This window comes from Chelonoidis abingdonii, chromosome 7 (genome assembly GCF_003597395.2).
Source record: "Chelonoidis abingdonii isolate Lonesome George chromosome 7, CheloAbing_2.0, whole genome shotgun sequence".
In the NCBI taxonomy this organism is placed as follows: Eukaryota; Metazoa; Chordata; order Testudines; family Testudinidae; genus Chelonoidis; species Chelonoidis abingdonii.
Window position 1 is genome coordinate 23,945,252 of NC_133775.1, and position 21,791 is coordinate 23,967,042.

Genomic DNA, 21,791 nt, shown 5'->3' on the forward strand with positions numbered 1-21,791 from the left:
ATAAGTCTAACTTTAGTACCAGGCAAATTGTTTGAACCTATAAAGAACAGAATTATCAAACACACACATAAACGTGATACATAGGGGAAGAATCAACACAACTTTTGTAAAAGGACCAATTTATTGCCTGATCAATTTATTAGAATTCTTTCGTGGTGCCAACAAATGTGAATTAGGGAGATCCAGTCGATATAGCCTATTTGGACTTTGAGAAAGCCTTTGACAAGGTCTCATACCAAAGGCTCTTAAATAAAGTAAGCATTCATGGGATAAGAGAGAAAGTTTTCTCATGGATCAATAACTGGTTAAAAAATAGGAAACAAAGGATAGAAATAAATGGTCAGTTTTCAGAATGGAGAGAGGTAAATAGCGGGGTCCCCCCAAGGATCTGTGCTGGAATCAGTGCTGTTCAACATATTCATAAACAGTCTGGAAAAAGGAGTAAACAATGAGGGGGCAAAGCTTGCAGACCATACAAAATTACTCAAGATAGTTAAGTCCAGAGCTGACCGTGAAGAGTTGCAAAGGGATCTCACAAAACTGGGTGACTGGGCAACAAAATGTCAGGTAAAATTAAATGTTGATAAGTACAAAGTAATGCACACTGGAAAATCCCAACTATGCATACAAAATGATGGGGTCTAAATTAGCTGTTACCACTGAAAAAGAAGATCTTGGAGTCATTGTGGACAGTCCTCTGAGAACATCTGCTCAATGTACAGCAGCAGTCAAAAAAGCTAACAGATCATTAAGGGCCATTAGGAAAGGGATAGATAATAAAATAGAAAATATAGTGCCACTATATAAATCTATGGTGTGCCCACACCTTGAACACTGTTCAGTTCTGGTCACTTTATCTCAAAAAAGCTATATTAGAATTGGGAAAAGTACACAGAAGGGTAACAAAAATAAGTAGGGGTATGGAACAACTTCCCTACGAGGAGAGATTAAAAAGAGTGGAACTGTTCATCATAGAAAAGAGCCAACTAAGGGGTTCTATAAAGTCATGAATGGTGTGGAGAAGGTGAATAAGGAAGTGTTATTTACCCTTTCACATAACACAAGCACCAGGGGGTCACCCAGTGAAATTAATAGGCAGGAGGTTAAACATAAGTACTTCTTCACAGAGTACACAGTCAACATATGGAACTCCTTGTCAGGGGATGTTGTGAAGGCCAAAAGTATAACTGAGTTCAAAAAAGAATTAGATAAGTTCCTGGAAGATAGGTTTATCAATGGATATTAGCCAAGATGGTCAAGGATGCAACCCTATGCACTGGGTTTCCTTAAACCTGTGACTGCCAGAAGCTGGGACTGGATCACTTGATAATTGCCATGTTCGGTTCATTCCCTCTGAAGCTTCTGGCATTGGCCACTGTCAGAAGACAGGATTTGGGGCTAGATGGACCATTGTTCTGACCCAGTTTGGCTATTCTTGTGTGTAATGTTTCTGAAACAAAATATTTGGAATTTTTGTTTTCCAGTACATTTAAAAATGTTGACTTTTCTTTTCTGATTCAGGATGAAAATCCCATTTTCTTACCAGCTCTACTCATGACATAAAGTGAAGCTTGTTTCAGTAACTCTTAAAGGCTGATTTTCTTTCGGGCCTCAACCTGACTTCCACTTGTGCATTCATTATTTTCTGCACAGGCACATCATCAGCATGCACATGGACACACACACACACACATCCCTCTGAAACTTGATCAATTCTAACACCTATGCACATATATGATATAGCTGTATATAAGTGGAGGCTGAATATCACAAAGAGATCCCTTAAAGCAGTGGTGGGCAACTTGTAGCCCACAGGCCGCACGCAGCCTGTCAGGGTAATCGTCTGGCAGGCTGTGAGACAGTTTTACATTGGCTGTCCACAGGCACGGCTGCCCGTAGCGTCCAGTGGCCACGGTTTGCCATTCCCGGCCATTGTGAGTTGCGGGAAGCAGCGGACAGCACAGCCCTGCGGCCTGCACCACTTTCTGCAACTCCCAGTGGCGGGGAACGGCAAACTGAGGCCACTGGGCACTGCGGATGGCCATGCCTGCGGATAGTCAATGTAAACAAACTATCTCACAGCCCATCAGTGGATTACCCTGACGGGCTGCAGGTTTCCCACCACTGCTTTAAAGCCTTGACTTCCATCGAGGTAAAGAAACAAAAGCAAACAATCCCAGAGTCCCATGACATTACATTTCATTGCATTCATCCAAAGCTACTCAGGATTAGATAACGACATACCTCTGACCCCGATCCTGCAGTTAATGAGTACATGGTCTCCTATGTACACATGGAGCTGACAGCACAGCCATCATCACCCTGCAGATCAGAATGCAGGACTGAGGCCTAACTGAAGGCAGACTTTGGCCCATAACTTGTCTCTTAGTATTGGTGATTTACGGCTGAAATACGCTGGGTTTTATTCTAAAGACTATGTTATGTGAAAGTCCAAACATAAATAAATAAGAAAAAGTCAGGGGGGAAACCTCCCCAATATTTATCACATCAGCAGATGAACCTGAATACAGACTATTGTGATGTAGCCAGTGTTGTGAGAATATAAAATTAGAGGTGCTTTAAAATTTTTGTTCATTACTGACATGATTATAGATTTTGAGAAGATGCATACTAATTTTTTTTGCAGTGCTTACAAACTACCATCCCTTTTTAAATAGGTTCCAGGTTTGTGAAAGGCTATCACTGCTCTGAAAGGGCCTTCATTCTCTCTGATCAAAGTCTACTGTTGGATTTTTTATTTCATGGATCATTGAGTCGATAGACAGTAACAGATCTGTTATGGAGCTGTTATGGTTTATTAGCTCAATGCCTGTGCTGGCCATGTGTGATAGGAGTGCATGCTAAAAATCCTTAAGAAATGTTTATTGCAATAAAGGTACAGCATCAGGATTTGCATGGTGTTGGCTATTGTCTTTTTTGATCATACACAGCTAAGGTCGGAGGTATAGAGTCATCCTTTACCCCCACTCATCTGCAATAGCAGAGCAATTGGCCACAATGTGACCCGTACTTTACCCTGATCACAAAGGGTGGAAAGTTAGAGCAGGTGCTAGCATTAATCTCTCCATGGCAAGGAGTGCAGGGAGAAAGCACATTTCCGCTGTCCCCACCACCATACCCTATGCACTCACTAGTAGAGCTGATCAGACACTGCAGCTTCTTCAAGGGTGGCAAAGCAACGGTGCTTCCTAGCACTCTGGGAAGTGTTGCTCAGCCCCACCATGGGTCAGAGGCTCTACTTTAAAGGCACAATAGAGCCCTGTGTCATTTTAGGCAACTTCTCTTCATTTTGCATACATATAGCTTCTTTCCTTGAAGGAACTCAATACTTTATACACATGGATTGAATCTCACAAGCATTCTTTCATGTTTGCAATGGAATGATTATTATCCCCATTTTATAAAGAGGTAAATTGAGGCATGGGCAGGTTATGTGACTTGCTCACATTTTCACAGTAAGCCACTGAGTAGAAGAGTAAGAGTCAGCCATAAAAAGTCAGCTAGATTCCCAGCTCCTGTTCTAACCAGTAGGTTAGTGCAGGCCCTGGATCTAGAGTCTGGTCTCTGGTGTAAATTAGAGCAGTCTGGCTGCCCACAGGACCAAGGGGCCATTCCAGTTGGGAATAGCCAGAGCTCAGAGGCACCCGACCCAGGCTTCTTTTCTCCTTGGAAATGGTCCCTCTGCTGGAGACCTGACGCAGAGGTGCCAGAGGTACTATGCCAGCTGCAAAGAAATACTCAGGTAGCCGTGAAACTGGCCTTTTGGCTGCTTTGCACCCTCAGAACAGGAGCAGCAACTTGGCCCATGAAGGTCATGTTTTGTTTTTCTAAAAAAAAATATGTTCTAATTCAACTACAGCTATTAACCTTGAAGCAGGAAATAATTCAGGGAAGTCCTATGGCCTTTGCTGTGCAGGAGGTCCGACTAGATGATCACAGTGGTTCCCCCTGTCATAAACAGATAGCGACGGGTTAATGTTTCTTTCACCTGTAAAGGGTTAACAAAGGGAACCAAACACCTGACCAGAGGACTAATCAGGAAACCGGAGTTTTAAAAGCTCAGGGAGGGAATGTTTGGGTCTGTGTCTTTTGTCTGTCTCTCGGCTATGAGAGTGATCTCTATCTCCAGGTTTCTAATCTTCAATTTCCAAGTTGTGAGTACAAAGGTAGAAAAACAATAGGGTTTTATTGGGTTTTTTGTATTTACATGTGTGTAGTTGCTGGGATGTTTAAATTGTATTTCTTTTTGAATAAGGCTGTGTATTCATATTTTTATTTTAAGCAATGAGACCGTGTATATTGTTATCTGATACAAGACCATTTTTATGTCTTTCTTCTTTTTATATAAAGCTTTTCTTTTCAAACCTGTTGGATTTTCTTTTCTAGTGAGGCTCTAGGGGATAAAAATCCCTGTGCCAGGATTACGGTCTCTCTCAGGGAAAGACTGGGAGGGGGAAAAAGAAGGAGGGGGGAAGGTAAATTGCCCTCTGGTGTTTATTGTCTGAACTGCTGGCTCTCTGTTGTCTCCTGGGTTTTGCCTAGCAACTCTTTTACATGTAAATTAAACTAGAAGAACCAGTTTATTTGCAGTGTGTGTCTGCTGGGTACTTGATTCCAATCGGAATTCTATTGCTTAACAAAAGACCCTTTGTCACCTTAATGGCTCCTTGCTTAAATGCAAGCCAAACTGAGCAGGAGAGAAACAGAAAAAAAAAATTTTCTCTCTGACTCCTTTTAAAACAAACCCTTTCTCTTGCTTAAAACCCTAGCAGAGAAAAAGAAAATAATTTCCTACTGGCTTCTTATCCCACCACTGCCACCATGTCATAAGCATAATTCCTAATTCTGACTTAGAGTCCAAAATGTGGGTGCCTGCATGAAACCTCCAAGCTTAATTACCAGCTGGATCTGATAGCGCTGCACCAGCCAAAATTTCCAGCGTTTGGCTCACTCTGGTCTCCCCAAAACCTTCTGGGGACCCCAAGACTCAGATGCCTGACTCTTACCACAGAGGAAAATAACCCCCCTCCCCTTGTCTTCTCTTCACTTCCTCCCAGCTTCCCTCCGTGGTTATCCTGGAAGATTACTGTACTTAAACTCTTGAATTACAAAACAGAGAGGGCAATTTACCTTCCCCCTCCTTTTTCCCCTCCCAATCTTTCCCTGAGAGAGACCGTAATCCTGGCACAGGGATCTATCCCCTAGAGCTCACTTAGAAAAGAAAATCCACAGGTTTGAAAAGAAAAGCTTTATATAAGAAGAAAGAAAAGACATAAAAATGGTCTCTGTATCAAGATAACAATATACAGGGTCAATTGCTTAAAATAAAAATATGAATACACAGCCTTATTCAAAAAGAAATACAATTTAAACATCCCAGCAACTACACACATGTAAATACAAAAAACCCAATAAAACCCTATTGTTTTTCTACCTTTGTACTCACAACTTGGAAATTGAAGATTAGAAACCTGGAGATAGAGATCACTCTCATAGCCAAGAGACAGACAAAAAACACAGACCCAAACATTCCCTCCCTGAGCTTTTAAAACTCCGGTTTCCTGATTAGTCCTCTGGTCAGGTGTTTGGTTCCCTTTGTTAACCCTTTACAGGTGAAAGAAACATTAACCCATAGCTATCTGTTTATGACACCCCCAAGTCCTTAAAAATCTATGAATTTATGTCCCAACCAACGCAGCATTGTTTCCTGTTGTCCATTTACTAGGGACTCATCCAGTCTTATTTTAAATGTCCCAGGTGGTGTGGCTCCCATAATTTCCCTTGGGGGAATTGCTTCTTAGAACAAAACCATCTCCAAGTAATGTAAACCCCCAAAAGTGCTAATAATATTGTTGTTCTGGAGTTATATAGCCCTTGATACACATATGAAAGGTGCCATTGCTATCTGACTGCACATCCAAGTCACAAGAGAAGTAGAAAATACAAGGGCATAGAATTTTTTAATTTAAGCTCTTATACCTGGTTGTCTGTGAACCAAGTTCCAGTACAGCTTTAATGTTTTTGACTGTGCTATAAACCATTGAAATGGGGATGTTTATGAGGGAAATGTTGGTCAACTTGCATACAGTGAAACGAAGATATCTAAAGCTTTCAAATAAAGTTATGTGTTACTTATTAAATGCAGCATCAAGCTGTTTGCCAGAGATTCAAACTCTGGCAAACAAGCTACTTTAGGGTCATAGCTGTGAATTGACTGCTGCTTGCCCATTATGTTTGAGCTCAAAAACAAGCAGAAATGCTGCCAAGAATAATCCTGACCTACCGGTGACCTTCAGAATTCATACTACTCCACCAGCTAATAACCATGCTGCCAAAACAAGATGAGACAGGGCTCAACATGAGACCCTGGGCTGTGTAATCTCATTCTCAGTCTGATTTTGTGTTTGGTGCAAGATTGTTTGGGAAAGATGAGGGAACATGGGAGTTTAGCAACATTGCTAGTTTAAATCAGAACTACATAGTGCAAAGATACAGCCACAGATACTTACTCAGCTAAAAACATGAGCTCATTTCTGCCCTGTCCAGGGCCCCTTTGTATTCACTTTCTGCAAATGTTCAAGCAGTCAAACTGTAGTAGCACAAATGCTTGTGAAAAGTGAGTTACCCAAATATTTGTAGATAGTCATTAATGTGCATGTTACAGCTCCCCCTCTGTGCCTGATCCACAGGAGATATGAGCTTGTTACAGTCCCAACTAGCATGTTTTGGCTCTTAAGCTCAAGCTGTTGTAGCCTATTCTTTTTAACTCCAGGCACCCCCAGTTGTATCAGTCAAGATAGAGTCCATCACTCATATGCACATGTATTCACACTGGGAGTGGGTAGATAGGATGATAATATAACAGGCTATGGGGCTTAATGGACAGACCATTGGACTGGGATTCAGCAGATCTGAGTTCTACTTCAAGCTCTGCCGATAACATGCCAGGTGACCTTGGGCAAGTCATTTCACCTTTGTGTGCCTCAGTTCCCCTGTCTGTAAAATGGAGATGAGAGTACTTACCTCTTTTGTAAACCACTTTGAGATCTACTAATGGAAAGTGCTATAAAAAGCTAGATAGTATTGTTTACTGAATGGCACCAATTTAAGAAAACCAAGTCTCATCTTAGAGAAACTATAGCAACCTCCCTATTAAACACACCTTACTGCTATTAAGGAAATTGAAAAGTGGGAAGTAATATATGTATTTTGTATGAGTTTTTAAAGTACATTTGTACTATCCAGGATTTACTCAGCAACGGTGGGGGGCCTACCTGGAATTAGTTAAGGGGTGGGAGGAAAGAGTGTTTCTGGAATTTCAGAATATTATGTCTGAGATGAGTGTTCTGAAGCTGATGAGTCATCCTGGAGCCTGAGTGTTCTGAGCTTGATGAGTCATTTGAGATAATTACCTGAGAGGCCTAAGGACCAGCCAATCCACAAGCAGGCAAGAGTCTAACCAGGTGACCCCACTGCAGATATATAGGCTTCTAATGAAAGTAGTCTCTCTGGTCTTCTTAACCCTTGTTGGGGTTGCTCCCTGTTAGTTTTGACACACTACTCCTGCTCCAGCCACAGCTGGTTGCTTCGATGTCCTGACAGTGTCTCACTCTGTTTTTGGTGGAAGCCTTCCACAGAAGAATGAAAACTCCCCGCAAGCTCAGATTTCACACCAAAGTTCAGAAAGGCCCCTTGTAGGGAAGAATGCTTGGAAAATGTACAGGGAATAAACATTAAAGTGACACTGTTGTTATTCACCAGTATGAGAGCCTGCACCTCCAAAACCAGCCAGCCATGTTCTAGGCTTGCATGACCTACTCCTGTCTCCAGCTCTGTGGAACAGGAGTTAGAGGTCACAGTAGCCACACTGAAAACAGTAAGTTATTAGCTGGTGGATGATAGTTTTTTCTGTCCTCAGAAATCCGTGCTCCAGATTGGTCCTCCACTGAAAGGGATGACCCCTGGTCCCAGACATTGCTTTAAGCCCACCCATACTTGCAATCTCGGTTTGCCCAGCTGCTTCTGGTTCTCCTAATAGTCTATAAGACAGAAAACCATAGTTGTGTCACTGGCTGGGATTGCTTGAGAAGAAATGGAGTTGATGGCTGCTCTCCCTATGTTTCCACAGGTGGTAACTCCCCTCCTCTGCTTGCCTATCTGTTATGTTTCAAGAGAGGTTGGAGGAGAACTATTAGCTGAAGAGCTATGACTTCATGGAATCACCCCTTATTTAACCACTGTGAAATCAGACTCATGCCCTGAGCGTTTTACCTGAAAGTCAGACCAGTCAGAGAGACAGAGTGTCATCTTCGTTTATGTAATCCTCACTTAACGTTGTAGTTATGTTCCTGAAAAATGGGACTTTAAGCAAAACTATTTTAAGCGACTCCAATTTCCCCATAAGAATTAATGTAAATGAGTGGGTTAGATTCCAGGGAAATTTTTTTCACCAGACAAAAGACTACATTATTGATTATCTTCTGCACACACACACACAGAGTATAAGTTTTAAACAAACAATTTAATACTGGTACACAGTGATGATGATTGTGAAGCTTGGTTGAGATGGAGGAGTCAGCGGGTGGGATATTTCCCAGGCAATATCCCACCCAGTTGGCTGAGCCCTCAAGAGTTAACTCTCACACTCTACAAGGCAGCAGGAATGGAGAGAAGGGAGACAGCATCGCAGACAGAGACACACACCGTATGTGAGAGAGAGAGATGGGTATTTCCCCTTTAAATACACTGACTCTATCTACTCTTAAGTATACTGCTTTGTTAATTAGATCAGCTTGCTGAGACTGCAGCTGCTACCAGCAAGCTCCCTCCATCCTAAGCCCTGTTGTGTGATCCCCCTGCTCTATGGAAGATGGGGTAAGTGGGGTGCAGGAGGAAGGGGGAGGGGGACACCCTGACATTAGCCCCCCTGTCTTCCTCCCCTCGCCCCACACAGCAAGCAGGAGTCTCAGGGAGCAGCTCCAAGGCAGAGGGCAGAAGCAGCATATGGCAGTGGCAGGAGGGACAGCTGAACTGCCGGGAATTGTTAGCCTGCTGGGCAGCTGCTGCACAAAGAACTTAGGGGGACTGCCGATCCACCCTGGTTCCAAGCCCCCACCAGCTAGCTGCAACAGGCTGCTCTTTCTGCAAGCAGTGGACAAAGCAGGCAGCTGCCAAACAACATTAGAAGAGAACATTGCACAATTTTAAACGAGCATGTTCCTTAACTGATCAGCAACATAACAACATTAACTGGGATGACTTTAAGTGAAGAGTTACTGTAAGTGCTTAGCTTTCTTTTCTTGAAGTTTTAGAGTCACACAGTATGTCTACACTGCAATAGCTGACTCAGGCTCACAGAGCTTGGATTGTGGGGCTATAAAATTGCAGAGATAGACATTCATGCTCTGAGGCCCTATGAGGGGGAAGGGTCTCAAAGCTCAGGCTCCAGCTTGAGCCTGAATGTCTAAACTGCTATTTTTAGCCCTGCACCCCAAATCAGCTAACTCAGGCTCTGAGCCTCTATCAGTGTAGACATACCTATGAGGTGATAGAGTTTAAGGCCAGAATTGACCATGGAGTATCTAGTCTAATCTCCTGTACATCATGGGCCACCACCACCCAGCACCCACACACTAAACCTAGCAACCAAAATTAGACCAAAGAATTACAATCCACCTTTTCTTCATTGACGTTGCATGCTTATAGACACAGGGATTTGGTGAGCTAGCAGAGCTTTGCAAACAGAGCTTGCTAACCAGCCAAGTGTGTGTAAGCACTCAGAACTTTAAAAAACAGAAATACAAAATTATGGCAGATTCTGCTCCCTGTTGTGTGTCCCTTGCTCTGAGAGTGCACAGGGGGCATGAAGTAGGCAGAAAGACCCCCTGGGAAATTCCCCCAGCATTGGACCAGAGTTGGTCATCCTATGCTATCCCACTGCAGAAGCAGTAGAGTAATGTTCCTGGGTAGCAACAGACCGAACAAACAGATTACTGTACCCTCAGCCAATCTTAGGGAACCAGAGCAGTTCACTGGCGGTTCTGGAGAAAACCGCTATAAATGGAGTGAATCTAAATTATGCCAGGTACTGTGGCTCCATAATCTAGTCCTGTACTTTACTGTGACACTTTGCTGGGGTTCCCAAAATTGTGGCCCCTCTGCCACCGCCTCAGCAAGTGAGAGTTTTGCTGCTGCTAAGGTATATGCCAGCTCCCTGACACCCCAGCTTGTCTGCCTTGCCAGCAGACTCCGCACATCCAAACCCTGCCAAGCCGGTAACAATCAGTAAACCCCAATTCCCAAGTTCCTCATAGAAGTCTTTTTGCAGTGCACTGCTCCTCCTTACTGTAACACTCACAAAACCTTATCAAATGTGCTGATCCTTTAAAGAGAGTACTGAGAGCAGCTTGCTACCTTACCTGGTGTTAACAAACACTCTATTAAAATCAAAGCACTGAATTGGATAGTAGTAAAAGTAAAGTATGGTTATTAATAAAAGGAAACAGGCTTAAGTGATATCAGGAGTAAGGATAGAGATGGTTACAAACATAAGAATATGCTTCTATGACTAAAACCTGATTTAACAAACTAGAGTCTCTCTTTCAAAGAACTGTTTCTCACCAAGTTTCTTTTCGAGCATGGCTGACCAGACTCTCTGGCCAGGGCCCTTCACAGAGCTCAAAGTGTTTGGTTCCTTTGTCTCTTCAGGTGAAGGATAGTATAGAGGTACTGGCCCCCTCTCTTTATAGTCCAATACATTTTTGATATATATTCTTCTGAAGGGTATCCCCAGAAAAAGTTCCTTTTCCCTGCTGGGTCTAGATGGTCACCATGCTGGTTCCTCCCTCACTGGTGATTTTTACAGTGCAAGTGATCTCTTCCCACAACATCCAATATAAATGAATTTGGCTGCACCTGATGTGAGCTGTTGTCCTCTTTCTTTTGTCTGGAGAAAGCCTGTTTATCAACTTCCCTAACATGCCTGGTTTAAACACATTTTAGTCACATATTTCCAGCGCCTCTGTTAAATCCTTTGTGGGTTGACAGTACATACGTCATGCAGGAATATTAATGATCAGTGAGTCATTAGTTTTCTCAATGATATATTACATGCCATCTTTGGGGTAAATATCATGATAACAGTGTGCCTGCTGGCATTGGGGTGCTCTTAGGGTAAGACTTTCCCACAACTGTGTCAAGAAAAAACCCAGCAAACAAGCACTGCAGTGGTCTGCATGTCTTGTCACATCATAAACCAGCTATGTTTTAATAAAAATGTCTGAGGTCAAGCTATAATAAAATAAGTTCAGTAGTCATCTCTAATTTACCAGATGGTGATTTTAGAAATGGAAAAGTCAGCAAAAGAGGTAAAATACACTCCACTGAATGTTCAGATTTGGGACATTTTGACGGTAATTAGAAATCTTCTGTAAATAACTGTTGTTAATTTAATTGCTTATACTGAAACCCTCCATTTTACTTTGTCAGTGATCTTGCAATTGTGTAACTGAGAGTGGGAGTTGGCCTGAAAACAGAAAGTTTATTATAAATTGACTTTGTCTGACATTTTAATTAGCTTGACTATAAATTTTCATATTAAATCTTGTAAAAAAAAAAATCATTTAAATTGCATGCTTTGTACAATGTCTTTCTGTGACTAGAAGGAAATGAAATGACTCTCTCACACCCTCTGCAGCATTGCTTTGAGGATGAACTAAACCTCAGCTGCCTAGTAGTTTTTAGTTGTATTCAAAAACTTCATTTTTAGAGAATCAGTGGCCAGACCCACTCAGAAATCAGTTTCTAAAGTATGTGTGATGCATTCATAGCTTCCGCAGGATTATTGTATCTAGTGTTTTAAGGTTAAATATCATAGTTACCAAATAAGAAAAAATAAATTCTTGGCGAACAAAGAATTCTGAACTGCTGGGTAAGTGCAGAATACAAAGTATTCACAACGTGCAATGTAGTCTGAAGACATGGACATCTTTAGAATACTAACTATTTCCAACTTGAATATGGTCTGCAAAGTCTCAGGAGCTCTGTGCAAAAAGCAGGATATAGCTGGAGAAAATGACATTGCGCTCAACTGCCATTTCCCTTCTTTGATGTAAGATTAATGCCCAACCTGCTTATATAGAGAGCTTAATTGTCACCTACATGGATAGTTTCCAGGAAGTAGAATAGAAATTCCACAAGTTTTGAGTCACTGGTTTTCCACTTGGTTATGCTATCAGGGGCTTCACGCACTAGAACTGAAAGGCAGCCCAGCTCCTGAAAACTTGCAGATCTTGGGCGATCTGCTGCGAGCCAGGGTCATGCCCACAGAGGCGCTTTTGTGTCTGCACTGGATTCAAAGTACAGGCCATGCTGATGCTGGGAAGTGAGGCCATCCAGCCATGTGTTACAATCATGCTGTAATACTTAACTGAATGCTCAGTACAATAATCATGTGAAATGTTTATTACGTTGTGAGTGAAATTCCCCCTCCCGGCATAACAGTAGAGTAGCTAGGAGTGGAAATTTGGATGAGCCCCACAGACTGTGCTAGCTTAGCTTCTCCCCCAACGCCACACCCTCTTCCTAACCCTTGTGCCCCCAGACACAGGGTTTCATCTGCCAAGCTGGGCACGCACATGGGGCGGCTCAGAAAATGGCACGGCGGAGCTGCCAGAGCATAGCTTTCTGAAGGGTAGGTGCACCACTTTGTCCTGGATTTCAGGTGCCCAAGTGACACTCCAGGCTGATGTGTTAGCACTACACCCATGCTCAGATTTGAGTGGGCCTGGATGTTAAGGGGTGGGCTGTGGCTCTTCTTATCTATCCTCTGCCTCAGAATAGCTTGATGCTGAGCCTCTAGTATTACGTCTTTTAAAAACTGCCAGCCCCCTTCAACTCCTTTTCTTCCTAATTGGTCTTCCCATGGGACCTTGTCTATTATTTCTCCAAGCTGATTGAATCAGAAAGTTGTCCCTTATACGTGCTAAGAATTTGCAGGATATAGGTTTTGCTGTAATAGTATTCCAACAAATATCATGAAAGTTAAAATCCCCCATTAATACTAGCACGTGTGTTAGCTAATCTTGTTACCTGTTTATAGAATGACTCATCCACTCCTTCCTTATTTGGTGGTCAGTAATAGACCCCCACAATACCACCTCCTTTCCCCCCAGACATATCTTCTCATAAAAGGCTATATCCCTCAATACTGGTATTCCAATCATGGGAGTTGTCCCACCAAGTCTCTGTAATGCCAATTGTCATAATTTTTTTCATGTACCATGACTTCCAGTTCATCCTGCTTGTTCCCCATACTCCTGGCATGTGTCTACAGGCGCCAAAAATATTGTTCAGACTGCTCTGTTGCTTTTCTTCTTGCCTTTTTGATGAAGTTCTGGTTTCTAGTTCCATCTCCAGAAATTAACCTCTTCTTCTTGTCTTCATTATTTGAACCTACATGCACGTGGGCTGGATTTTTGTCACCATCCCCCATAGGATCTAGTTTAAAGCTCAGGTTAGCCAGACAATGTCCAAAGGATGCTTGTGATGTGGTGGGACTCACCATGCTAGCGCCTCCTGCTGGCTGTCTTGGGAATTAGCTGTACTTGCCAGCACACCTTCTTCTCGTGATTTCTTGCTGCTGTCAGTTCTGCTCCAGGACCCACATCACTTCCAGGACTGCAGCATCCTCTTCATGACACAGCCCTCCGGACATGGCCCACTCTGTTCTCCCCCCTTTCCAGGGGAACTGCAGTCTGCTGTCCAGCCACTTCCCTCAGTGGCAACTGCAGCCAATTGTCTGGCCATTTCCTCTGTGGTGAGGGGGGATGCAACCTGCCCACTACTCTGAGTCCCCGCCCAGGAACCTTGTAGATGGCAGCCGCATGCTGTACCCCTTCAACCTCTCAGTATCTTTCCCTGGGCCACTTCCCTGTGACCTCAGCACCCTCTTTGTCTTCGGCCTCAGACCGTGAATTCCTGCAGCCAACCCAAAGCGGTCTTTAGCTCCTTGGTCCCCTCTCCCCACTGCCCGGTTGCTGCTAGCAGCACTGCTCTATCCAGGGTGCTGGCTCTCCTTTCTCCTGCTAAGAGCCTGATCATCCCACCTTGAGCTCCAGGACACTACTGAACTTACTGTGCCCTGCAGCTCTTCTTATATGGGCCTGTCCAGCCTTGACTGGGTGCTCCTCACAGCTCCTTCCCTATTGGCTGCTTTTCACGCAGCCACCATAGAGCTCTATTAACCTCTAACAGGCCAGTGTGGGGCAGGCACCCCATCACAATGCTCTTCCCAGTATTTGATAGATGGAGCCCGTCCCAGCACAGTAATCCTCTTTCCTGGAACATCAGCTCATTGTAGAAGCCAGAGCCCTCTCACTAACACCACCTGTGTGGCCACGCATTTACTTCCATGATTCAATGGTTCCTGCCTGGGCCTGTTCCTTCAACAGGGAGAATGGACAAGAACACCAGTTGAGCCCCAAACGCTTTCATTCTTCTTCCTAGAGCCACATAATCAATCATTTCCTCTTATTTCTGAAGATCCTAAGGCACTCCAGTCTTCCTGTGAGCTGCCTCTTAGGAACTCAGCATTGCACAGCAAATCTAGGCCTCTCCACCACGGACCAGTTCAGTTCCAGTGAGACACCTGAACTGCAGAGAGCTCAGTTGCGCATGAATTCTGTGTGTGGCAATGTATACGGGTAAGGGTAGGCAAGATACAGGATGAACCATAGTATTAATTGCTATGCAGAATCACCCATTTTCCAATCTGCTTAAAGGGCTACAGGAGTCCACCACATCCATTGGGTTGGAGTAGACACCACAAAACAGCTATGCAGCAACTCCATGACTTGTGGGAGCATTCCTACCCATCCTGCATATATCCTCAGTGCCCAGTGTGGCTACTCAGAGTTTGTGCTGGACTCTGGATTCAGGTCTAAGTAACTTAGAAATGGAGAGCCATAGGATGTGCATTGGATTATCTCTGATGTGTGGAATTACCCAGCATTTACTTTTAAATAAAAGTTTATTTCTCTCATTGTTTAGTAAAAACTTGGTCCATTACTGATAATATTTTGCAAAACAACAGTAAACTACCACCCCCATCACTGCATAACTGCACTAAATCCTGTTTTATGCACAAAGGCCTCGATCTTGCTGTCATTGAAATCAATAGGAGCTTTCCAATTACTTCAGTGAGAATTGGATCTAGCCCTCAGAACCCAATTCTAAAATCTTGATTCAGTTCAAATTTCAAGAGAAACCTACTCGGAGAACTGTAGGTACAAACATACAGTAATTGTAGGTTAGTAGCATCAGCTCCTTTTGCTGGGTTATCTCTGTGTATGTATATTTAAAGATGTTACACATCTCAGCTTCATGTGGACGGGTGAGACAAATATCCTTGAGCCAATATTTTTTGTAGTAATTTACAGCACGTCCTCAGATGTTAGCAGTTTCAAATCCTTGGAGGCTGAGGAACAGCATGAGTGAAGTTTGTTTCTGAGAGATAAAGTTAAGGCATCCCAGTGTCATAGAGTTGCCAGAGTCTGATCTATTTTGATAAACTACATAAAGCTTTGTTCTTGATCAATCACAGCTCTTCTCAGCTGCTTTTCTCTGGGAGCGCTCTTCCATTTGAGTTTAAAACTTACAAATGCTGCTCCCCCACCTTCCCCCCATGTCCCTCAATGAGAAAATGACTCTGTAAGCATGTTCAGATTTCTAGCGTTTTAACCTGATTTCCTTCCTTTCCTTTCTCATTTCGCTATTGAACTTTCTCTTCTCTTTATAACTTTAACTGGGATGAGTGATTGTTCCAGCAATCAGAATGTTGACCTAGGAAGTTTAAGTGATAAACTAACAAACAGATAAAGAAGGTAAGTAACATACTGGAAATACAGCTAATTTTATTTTGATTTTCTTACATTTTATGGTTGAGTTTGCTGTTAAAAGTGAGGAGCTGATGGAACTGGCTATGATTAGGTATAGTGAGAGCTGGCGACAGACTTCCCCTATGAAGCTCTATACACAAATCTCAAATCTCTGTGGCATCCTGCATCAAAATCTCACACTACAGCATCCCTTATCAGTCCTTGTCCTGGGTTTCTCCTAAGCAGAAACTGTCAGACACACTGAATTGAGTTGTATTTTTATTGTTTATGTGAGTAATTGTCCCCCAGGAATTAGGCTGAATTAGGTATTTATTGTAAATATAAATATATAAATGAGCTGCACAAACACAGAAGGCTAGGGCCTAGAATCCTAGTTCTTCACATCCAAAAATACAGGCCTCTCCTACTTGAGCTAAAGAACAATGCCTTTAGCTAACCCTATTAGTAGGACTCACAGATTCTCTATGGGCCAGCGACAATAGCGCAACATCACTCATAGACACAAAAACAGCCTATTACAATAGGATTTGAGCCAAAATCTCCAGACATAAAAGGCTAACATGCTCCCCCATTGTGTCACACTGTCCCTTTTCTGTTCAGTCAAGTTCCAGTGGTGAGTTGCCCCCTAAATCAAATTCATTCCTTTCCAAGAGTGAAGTACCATTTCTTCTCATTTGAAGCTATAGAAGTGAAAATATAAAAAGAAAGCCCATTTGGTTCTTATCTAATTAGAGCATCATCTCACTCACAGTTTCAGTATCAGAACTGCTCTGCTTTGTTTTGCTTTGTGGCTCTGTTACCTAACTGCTCACGAGATCACACTCCTAGAAAATAGATAAGTATTTATAACCATACATAGAAATTTACTTTATAGCTGATTTGTTGATTCTTGGGAACATTTGTAGGAATCCCATTATTGATAGGATACATGTGTATAGTTAGAGTTATTCATAGACATTATCACTGTCCCCTATTGCATTCCCTGGTGTTGAACAAATCATCAGTAAAGAGGGCAGCGTTTTGTTCACATTACCCTCAATAAATGGGTTTAACTATGATACAAATCTCATAATTCACCTCTTGAATCCCAGTGGTTATTGGACAAATCCAAGGCTTAGCTGTAAGCCTTCAAATATACCTCTGCTGGCAGTCTGAGGTAACATCATAGTTCTGCAATCCTTCACATTTATTGGAGTTTTCAGTTGCTATGGTTTCAAAGATTTCACTTAAATTAAATTTTTTACATATGTCAGTACAGCTAATGAGCTTTTACAAATAACTCTGCAGTTGTCCTGCTCTGAGCAGGGATTATCCCATGCCACTAGATGACCAAATGCCAATTATTAAGGAGTCTCCACCCCTTCATTCTGAACAGCATTATTTCCCTCTCATGAACCCTCTTTTGTAAGCAGCTGCAGCATGCTCCCGCATCCCCAGCCCCAAATCCTATCACAGAATTTCTTTGGTGCCTCTGATCTGCTAGTGTAGGCATCAAGAAATCCTGCTTCACCTCCAGACCTGAGTCTCCTGCACTTTATCAAGCTACTAACAGCCAGCGTCCATATATTGTCTTGTTTTTAATTATATGAGTGATTTCACATCAGGCAGATGTGTTTGTAAACTAATGGCTTTAATGATGTGATGAGATTAAAAATGAAGCCTAATTAGCTCAGTATATTTAACCCTTGGAATGCTTCCAGGCATGTCTATGGCTATGCCTCTCTCATCATGCAGGTTAATCACTTTCACTGATATATCACAAAATGCTCCTACTTCATTGGCAACATCATTTTCTCAGTATGATGGGCAAGTGGTAAATGCCTTTTGGAAGTAGTAGATCTGGGAATAATGAAATTGCATGATGGGTGATGGTGCCTATGAGTACTGTGAGTATTTGGTAGTAACCCCGAGCAATGGCAGAAGGTATTTTTAAAAGAGAATCTCCCCATTTCACTTAGATCCAGATCAGTGCCCTCAATATTCTTAGGTGAACAGAACCACACTTGAGTCCTGTTGCCAGAGTCCCCTGAACCCTGAGACTGGCTTTAGAAAAAAGAGAAGATACAATGGCAGTCATCTGTGGTGTCTAAGTATTACATAAAGTCCATCTTCTTCAATTGGCATTGGCTTGAACTTCCAATGGTCTGTCACATAGATTTGTCACATTTGAGTTCAATATATTCAGAACACATATAAATAATTGAGATCCACTGACTGATATGTTGTTCCAAAAATCAGCCAGTGCTGGTCCTTTCCACTAGAACTGTGAGATAAGCTTAGTATGACAAGTGAAACCCAAAAGTTTGGCTTTTCACTCACAAAATAATGAAAAAGTAATTTTTCTTCCATGATTTGATTTATACTTTTTGAAGATTCGATGTAAGTGCTGTGATTAAGGGGAGAGTTCTAAGCGATAGTCTAAATACTGATTCCTGCAATGCAAACCAGTGCTATGATCCTACTTCCACTGAAGTTCAGGGGAGTTTTGCTACTAACTTCACTAGAAGCAGATCTAATGCTACTTTGACCTCTTACATTTCATCACATCACTCCTAATTGTACTCCCTCCTGCCTCCCATCCCATGATTACTCTCTATTCTTAGTGTCGACACCTTAAAAAAATGTATAGACTTATACTCCTCTTTTACCTTTTGTTTAACAAGCTACATCTTTATATTTCTTGAAATCTTTCCTTTTAAGTTAGCCCCCAAACCATTTTTGTGCCCTTATCTAATAATAATACTCAGATGTCCTGGTGTTTGGCTTGATACAAAGACCTACATAGATACTTGAATATCTCTTTTTATCTGTAGATCTCAAAGCACTTTTCATAGACTTTAAGGTCAGAAGGGACCATTATGATCATCTAGTCTGACCCCCTGCACAATGCAGGCCACAGAATCTCACCCACCCACTCCTGTAACAAACCCCTAACCTTTGTTTGAGTTATTGAAGTCCTCAAATTTTGGTTTAAAGATTTCAAGGTGCAGAGAATCTTCCAGCTAGTGACCCGTGCCCCATGCTGCAGAGGAAGGTGAAAAACCTCCAGGGCCTCTGCCAATCTGCCCTGGAAGAGAATTCCTTCCCGACCCCAAATATGGTGATCAGTTAAACCCTGAGCATGTGGGCAAGACTCACCAGCCAGCACCCAGGAAAATAAGAGCAGAATAAGCATTATCTCCATTTTACAGATGAGGAAACTGAGGCATAGAGACGGCATATGGTATCCCAAGTCTGTAGAGCAAGTTAGTGTATCAATGGGAGTGGAACTCAGGTGCACTAACTCCCTACCATGGGTGCTAACCAGTAAGCTATTGTACCTCCCAAGTTTTAAAGATCTAAGGTAAAAATTTCAAAAGTGCCTAAGAGACTTAGGATCCTTAAATACCTAAGTAACTTTGAAAAATGAAATTAGGATCCTAAGTCTCTTAAGTACCATTGAAAGTCAATGGGACATAGGCTTGTAAGAGCACATTTTTAAAAAGTATTTTGGTGCCTAAATATGCAGATAAGCACCTAGTCGGATTTTCAGAGATGCCGAGGCACTTAATCCTCATTGAAATCAGTTCCTTTCTTAACTCTTGCCTGTCTACTTCTTTGGGCCTAAATATTTTCAGGACTCTGGTTCTTAAGCATTTTTGTAAATTTATCCCATATACTGTGCTCAGCAGAGTAGACAGAATATATGGCATCTTTACTATTCTCCCCCCAGTTTTTTTCAATAGTTTTCTGGTAATGTGGTGTCCAGTAATGAATACTATATTACAAATGTAATCACCCCAGAGTCACACAGTGACAAGGGAAATTGATTTCACTACTCAGAAGATAAAGCAGTAATACATTGTCAGTGGTTTTCAACCTGTGCTCCATAAACACCTGGGCGTCTGCAGACTATGTCTAAGATCCCCATTATACATTTTTGAGGGGTCCACAAATGAAAAGACTTGAAAACCACTGCACTAAGTGGTACTAACACCCCTGAAGTCAACGGAGCGGTGTCAATTTATGCCAGATGTGGATTTAGCCCTTTCTGTCAAAAAAGTTTTGACAAAAGTCATGAGTTGTTCCATACTTAATTCACTGAGATACTATAAACAGGGACACTATGGAGCTCAAACATGAATAGAGTGTAGAGGTGAAATCCTGGACTCATTAAAATTAATTGCAAAACTCCTGTTAACTTCAGTGAGACCAGGATTTCACCTTGGAGTTTGTTTGCATAAGTTAGACTGAACATCCATACTACTATGTCACATTGTCTGGAGTGACTGATGACTGTGAATACCTACCTCAGGGTAGACTGTCAAACACCAGGCAGACACCCAAAACTGGTGGTATGTTCTATAATTAGATTTCACTCACCCAGTAACAAATGTGAACTCCTGGATCACTGTGACAGTCGTACCACAGAATCACAGACAGTCCTCTTAGGTTCTCCAGGCTGTCTTGCCATCCAGGCAGGCTGGACTTAGTGAAAAATGGTAACTTATACCAAACATCACAAAATATTCAGGTTGCTTCCAGTCCCAAAAGACCAGTCGCTTACCCCAGATCAGTTGGTACACCCTAGATTTTACACCAAAGGCAAAGCCTGTATCCAATCCTGTAATAAACTATCTAAAGTTAGGAAAAGGAAATGAGTTATTTACAGGTTAAAGCAAACAGGCATATAACACAAATAAGTTGCAGTCTAAATCCTAAGAGTGGCAGAGTTGTAGTGATCTGTCAGTTCAAAATGTCTTTCAGGGCAAACCCAGGGATAACTGGGTGATTTCTCACTTCAGTTTAGAGTCTCTGGCTCCATGTGAATTCAAACAGCAAAGAGATGTAGAATTTTTCCATGTGTCTTCTCACAGAAACAAAGCTGACATCAACAGTTCCCAAGAAGATCCCTTCTTCGTGATGTAGGAGCGGGAGGAGGAATGCACTTAATAAAGTCTTTGATCCTTGACCTCACACAATAGCTCATTTGCATTTAATGAACAGGATTTAACTTCTTGTTAAAGACCATCATTTGCATTACACAAGGCTTTTTCCCTATTTGATGAGTTACATAGTCACAGAGGTTTACAATGCAAGTGCTTGCTTTTACTTTATAACCTGGGGTATAGTTGGCTGAGAAGAATACATGTGGCATACTACGAGCATTTTATAGAACACTAAACATAGTCTTATCAACCTAACATTTAATATTTATTTTGATAATGCTAACACACAGGTAAGTAAGACTGGTTTCCAGTTATGCATTTATACGTGTTCAGTGAGGTCTCGGGACTTGGCATGAGCTGGCATCTGGTCTGTGAGCATCAGACAGTTAAAATAAACCAGGCATAATTAGGAGGTGCACAGTATATCTGCTGTTGAAGGAAAGACTGTGTCTAAACTTAAGTGCCTAAAAAATTTGAAAAATTATACACCAATAATGTCTTCACAGACATTTTTAAAAATCTAAGGTAAAAGGTAAGGTAGCTTGTGTCTCATAACAGTGATGTTTGTACCATACTTCCTTTGTGATCAGTGTAGCCTAGGGTCCCTTTGTGCAGAAATACGATAAGGGCCCCCATTTTTCCACCTCCTCAGACAGTCTCATAATGATCTGAAATCTAGGTGAGCGATACCAATTTGGCACTTTTCCATTTAGAGCTGATGAAAATCAGAGCAAAGTGGAATGTAGTTCTGGGCAAATTTAAATAAGACCTTCATGATGCAAAGGGAAAGAATCTTTTGAAAATCAGTCTAAAATATTTTCAAATATGTATTTATATTTTCTCATCCTCATGAGGCTCCAGCGCCTCCTAGCAGTTATCCCCTAATATTTAGCTTCCTCAGGCCGGCTTCTGCTCTTCCATCCATGTCAATTAGGGATTAATTTAA

The 21,791-nt window shown here is 42.1% G+C and overlaps 1 protein-coding gene across 2 annotated transcripts in view; it reads left to right on the forward strand.

Annotated features, from left to right (window-relative positions):
• Nucleotides 1-21,791, forward strand: part of TNNI3K (TNNI3 interacting kinase) — a 171,155-nt gene that overhangs the window by 93,259 nt on the left and 56,105 nt on the right. The gene's annotated exons all lie outside the window — the stretch shown is intronic.